General features: G+C 35.9%; 1 pseudogene; it reads left to right on the top strand.

Moving 5' to 3' along the window:
- Positions 1-1,261: 1,261 nt before the first annotated feature.
- LOC101657421 lies at positions 1,262-1,805 on the top strand (annotated as a pseudogene).
- The last annotated feature ends 4,232 nt before the right edge of the window (positions 1,806-6,037 follow it).

The raw sequence follows: 6,037 nt of genomic DNA on the forward strand, positions 1-6,037 counted from the left end.
CCCTCCACACTGTTATGCAATCTTTTCAGGACCTCTAAATAGAAAGCTTGATTAACAGCCTGACCTGGTGGAACTCCAAATGCAATACAAGTTGACATTTTAGTCTGTTTTGGAAGTTGACAGACATCCAGAACAAGTTTTGTCATCGATCAACATTGCACCCTTTTTGAAACGAGAAAACTGCTCATACATTTGCGTTTTTCCCATAGCACTATCTTCGTAAGCTGTGTTCAATATCACAACAGTTTCTAGATTTTTTCTCTTAAATTGGCCAGCACAAAAATGTGGTTACAGGGAAACTGTTTATATATATATATACAGTTTCCCTGTAAATATATATAGTTACTGTGACCAGAGACCCTTCTAAGGCAATACCCACTGAATGCACTAACTCAGAGTTAGTTGCTCAGTGCTCATCTAGTAGGGAAACATTTGTACTATGAAAACTCCACTCTACCCAGTGCAATTCCGGGTTTTTTGTTTGTTTGTTTCCCCTTGTACATTAGCAGCTCTTCTGCTTCTTACTCTAGTATTATTTTTTTTCTATTTTTAATACTTTTGTCTATTGCCCTTTCCTTCTTTAATTTTAATATTTAAAATTTTATTTCATTACACTATTACATCTTTTTTCTCTTTTCTTCTTGTTAATTCTTCTCTTTCCTTCTCATCCTCATAAAACCAAAAGCAGACCCTACTCAGACATTTTCTTTTTCTCTCTCAAATATTATAACCCAGTCCTCATCATTGCAAAACAAGGCATTTTTGCTCTAATTTTCTTTCTTTTAACCTACCAATTAACACTACTTGATAGCTTCATTTTTGCTTCCTTTTTCCTTTCACCCTCCTCTAACATTTCCTGTTCCATTTTATATCTCCCACTTAACCCTTAATCTTACATTCTCTCCTGGATACTTAATAGAGAGTGTCTACCACCCATCTACTCCACCACCTAATAGAGTTAACTACTCCCACGTAATTCACCTCCCTAACACCTCAGATAAGTACACCAAGATGACCAGGAAATGACAGAAGATATTGGTTCACACATACCAAAAGAGAGAGAGAGAAACAGACACAAATAACTGAACACCAACCTAAATGAAATGGCTGAAATTGAATATGCTATGGAATTACCAGGAAAAGAATGTTTAAGAAATTACGATTGGCTCCTCAGATATGGCTCAAGCTGTAGATGCACAGACCCACAACCCAGAGGAGCATGGAGGTGGTGAATAATAACTCTTCAAGTCTCTAATAAAAAATGCCCAGCAATAAAACTACATTGCAAAAAAGGAGAAAGAAATGGAATGGAAAGAATAAAGCCTTGAAGGGCTGAACCTGAAGAACTTGTAGAAAAAGTACTGGACCAATGGCTTGTGAATGGGAAGGTGGAATATTTTTGAAAATGGATGGGATTTATAGATGCTGATAATACTTGGGAACCAGAGGAAAACTTAGATAATCTGGGATTAGTTGAAGCATTTATGAATTCTCAAAAAGCTAAAGAAAAAGATGGTATAAAAAGGACGTCTTCATCTAACAATGACTATGATGACAGCAAATCAAAGAGGAAAAGAGATGCTGTTGACAAATCAAGGGTCTTTGTCAAAGGTCTTGATCCTGAACAAATAATTGGTGCTATTGACAGCAGTGGAGAATTAATGTTTTTCGTTAAGTGGAAAGATTCAGATGAGGCAGACTTGGTGCTGGCAAAAGAGGCTAACATGAAATGCCCTCAAATTATAATTGCATTTTATGAAGAGAGACTAACTTGGCATTCTTGTCCAGAAGATAAAGCTCAATAATTATTTGCATTGCTATATATATGTAAACTTTGGGACCAGGGTTTTGTGTTTGTTTTGAATTATTGTGATAAGAATAGCTACATTTTAATGGATATTAAGTTTGATATGTTTGTTTTGAAGTAGTATGAGGGGATTTGTTGTGTTATTTTGTTGTTGTATAAATAGCACTGATTTCTTTGAGCAAATAAAACTTTCCGTATTTGTTTAATTTATTAGAAATGAACATTTGATGCCATGGTATACTATTTCCTTTGCATTAGAAAATGGGTTTTCTAAATATTGGGATAATATAGTTTTTTTATTATTGAATCAGAACTTGTTTAACTCATAAAATATGCCTAAGGACCTGTGTTAGTTGGGGTAGACTACAGAAATAAATTCATAGACACTCATATGTGTATAAGAAATAACTTTATATAAAAGAGCAATTGTACATTGAGAAAACATCCCAGCCCAGTCCAGATCAAGTCCATAAACCCGATATTAGCTCATATGTCCAATACCAGTCTAGAAATTCCTCTTCAGACCTATGCAAAGCATGCAATGACGCCAAATGCAGGAAGATCACAAGTCAGTGGGTGTAAAGTATTTTGGGGGGGGGGGGTTGGATGTTTTATTGATGCATAATTACTTCTTTTTTTTAACATTTTATTAGGGGCTCATACAACTGTTATCCCAATCCATACACACATCAATTGTGTAAAGCGCATTTGTACATCATTTCTCAAAACATTTTCTCTCCACTTAAACCCCCGACATTTTGGGTGTAAAGTCTTATGGATCCAGTGGCAGTGGAATCATCTCAGTGCTGGCAGGGGTCTCCACTTGACTCCTCCAACTCCAGGGCTCTAGCGTAGCTCTATGTATCTTGTCAGCAGGAAGACAAAGCAGAGTGTGTATCTGAACTTCAGTGAGCTATTTATTTCCATGGAGCCCCCAAATGAGGTCATCAAGCTGCAACCTGGTTGACAGGCTAGACCTCACCCTTTTCAAGTTGACAGCAGATTATGTAACTGCCACAGGACCATTCTGGATTTTTTGGTTATGTGGTGTGTGTGTGTGTGTGTGTGTGTGCGCGCGCGCGCATAAATGTGTATGTACATTTAATTTTGCATTCAACAAAAATATTCTAAGCAAAAATGGCATTTAACAGTCATGGGTATCTCCTTGTTGTTACAGGCCTGCTTTCCTTCTGAGCAAATCAAGTAGATCACCTCAAGTAAAATGGGGGAAAACTTGTAAGCGATAAGGTTTTAAATCAAATAAATGATCCAGTAATTAAATAACAACTTTTAAAAATCTATTGCAATCTGTACATATGGAATCATATCAATAAAACTTTATTTGCAAAATCACCATAGTGAAAATATCTTACCACTACTCAAAACTGCCCCTTCCCTGCCCCAATAAGAAAACTAGACTAATATTGGTGCATCTTCAAGGTTTTTTTAGGCGGGCATCTGTTCCTTTTAGATAGCTGTATTTTTATAGAAAGTTAAAAATCGTATTATATTGATTCATGGAGTGTTTTAAGATCTTGCTGGTGAATACCTAATAAGCTGGTTAGAGATGTCAGTCACCATTTAGGAGCTGCTGGAATAATTGGGTGAACAAACTTTTAATTTCAACTATTGACCTGTATGGTTTGTTTTTTATCCCAACCAATTCTATACATGTAGGTTCAATCTTCTCAGTATTTGGGTTACCTTAGCTCAGCTAAAGCCAGGAAAAATAACTGTGTAGTAATCAGAATGTTCATCCAATTGTATATGTTTATTTTATTGTAAATACTAGTGAACCATGGTCAATAAATAGTCTTACAGTCCATTTAAAAATGATTATTGCATCGATAAGAACAAGGGGGTCAGAGTGGAGACCCAAAGCCCATCTGTAGACAATTCGACATCCCCTCACAGAAGGGGGTCACAAGGAAGGGACAAGCCAGCTATGGAGCAGTGTAGCACTGACAAAATACACAACATTTCTCTAGTTCTTTAGTGCCCTCCTCCCCCCACTATCATGACACCAGCTCTACCTTACAAATCCTGCTAGACCAGAGCATATACACTGAAATAGATAAGAGTTCTTGATATACAGAATCCAGGACAGAAGCCCTTCAGGAACAGTAATGGGAGTAACAATAACATGAGGGTAAGAGGAAGGTGGGGGGAGAAGGCAGAGAAAGGGGGAACCAATCGCAATGATCAACATATAACCCCCCAGAAGGGGACAAACAAGAGAAACGTGGGTGAAGGGAGATAGCAGACAGTGTAAGATATGGAAATAATCATAATTTATAATTTATCAAGAGGTCACAAAGGAGGGCAGAGAAAAAAAGAGGAGCTGATACAGCAGGCTCAAGTAGAAAGAAAATGTTTTGAAAATGATGATGGCAACATATATACAAATGTGCTTAATACAATTTATGTTGATTGTTATAAAAGCTGTACAATTGGTGTATGGATTGTTATAAGACCTGTAAAAGCCACCAATAAAATGATTTATAAAAAACAAAAATGATGATTGTACTCATACAACAGATAAAAGAATAGTCTGAGAGGAAGAATGAAAATAAAGAAAAACTAGAAACCACATTATATGCCTTACAAGAAGAACTCCAAACAGAAACACAAGAGTTAAACACTACAATAGCAGAATTACATAATACTTTAAAAGAACAGAGAAAGAATCAAAGAGATGAAAACTTGAATTACTGAGCTTGAAGACAAATCTATAAATTCAAATCTAAAGGAAGAGCAAATAAGCAAAAAATGTAAAAGAGACCAAGAAAACTTGAGAACAGTGTGGGACACAATCAAGAGGAGCCACCTACATCTTGTAAGGATTCTCATGATGGAAGAAACAAGAACAAAAAAACCCACGCAGAATAATCCAACAAGTCCTGCAACAAAACTTTCCGGAATGCCTAAAGGATAAAAAGATAAATATTCAGGAAACCATTAGAACCCCAATCAGGAAAAAACCCAAAAGGAAAACTCCCCTACATATTGTAGTTAACATTTCTAACATCAATGACAACCAAACAATTCTAATAGCAGCCACAGGAAAAAATGAACAATTATATACAAAGGGTTAACAATTAGAATATGTTCAAATTTCTCAACAGAAACCATGCAAGCAAGAACAGAAAGAGAATCCTGAAGGAGGAAAAAAATGCTGTCAATCTAGAATCTTGTAACCACTCTCCCCCCAAATTACTCAAATATAATGGAGAAATAAAAGTATTCTCAGCCAAGTAGAACTTAATAGAATTCACAAAAGCAAGAGTATTACTACAAATACATATATACAATGAAATATTATAAGCAAAAAACACACAAACTTGAAACCAACATACACTTCCATACAAAAACTAACACAAAGAGAAACATCCAAAGCAATGACATAATATAGGTAAAAAAAGTAACTAAATGCAACACACATACACACTCAAACACAACATGCACAAATGTAAAGCAAAATGATAATAACAAATACATACCTATCAACAATCTCATCAAATATAAGTGGGCGATATACACCAGTAAACAGAATGGAGTGGCAGAATGGATAGAAAACAAAATCTATCAGTATGCTGCCTACAAGAAACATACCTTGCTAACACACCTGACCAAACTAAAAATCAAAAGCTGGACAAAAATATGCCAAACAAACAGCAACCAATGGAAAGCATTGATAGAAATATTAATCTGTGAGAAAATAGACTTTAAGGCAAACAACATAATAAGAGACAAGAACAGACACTACACAATGATCAAGGGAACAATAGCCCAAGAAGACCTAACTATAATAAACATATATTCACTCAATTTAAGACCCTTGAAATACATCAGCCAAAGTCTCACAGAACTGGAAAAGGATATAGACACCTCAACAATAACAAGAACTTCAATATGCCACTCTCATGGGAAGGTCGACCATCAACAAACCCCAAAACAATAAAGACACAAAAGAGCTCAATTCAATCAACAAAACTGACCTCATAAACATATACTAATACTCATTCCAACAAAAGTACAGTATAAATTCTTCAACACACATGGAACTCTCTCAGGAATAGACCACATACTAAGCCACACAGCATGCCTTAACATATTTAAAAAATTTGAGGTCCTAACACCAGATACACAGTGTGGGAATTGCACCCGATCTGATCCCGCCACACTGAGGCAAAACACTAAGGGGGTGCAACAGAACAGCAAGAGAATGGA

The sequence above is a fragment of the Echinops telfairi genome, unplaced genomic scaffold (assembly GCF_000313985.2).
Source record: "Echinops telfairi isolate 266 unplaced genomic scaffold, ASM31398v2 ScPeMD7_7;HRSCAF=31, whole genome shotgun sequence".
In the NCBI taxonomy this organism is placed as follows: Eukaryota; Metazoa; Chordata; class Mammalia; order Afrosoricida; family Tenrecidae; genus Echinops; species Echinops telfairi.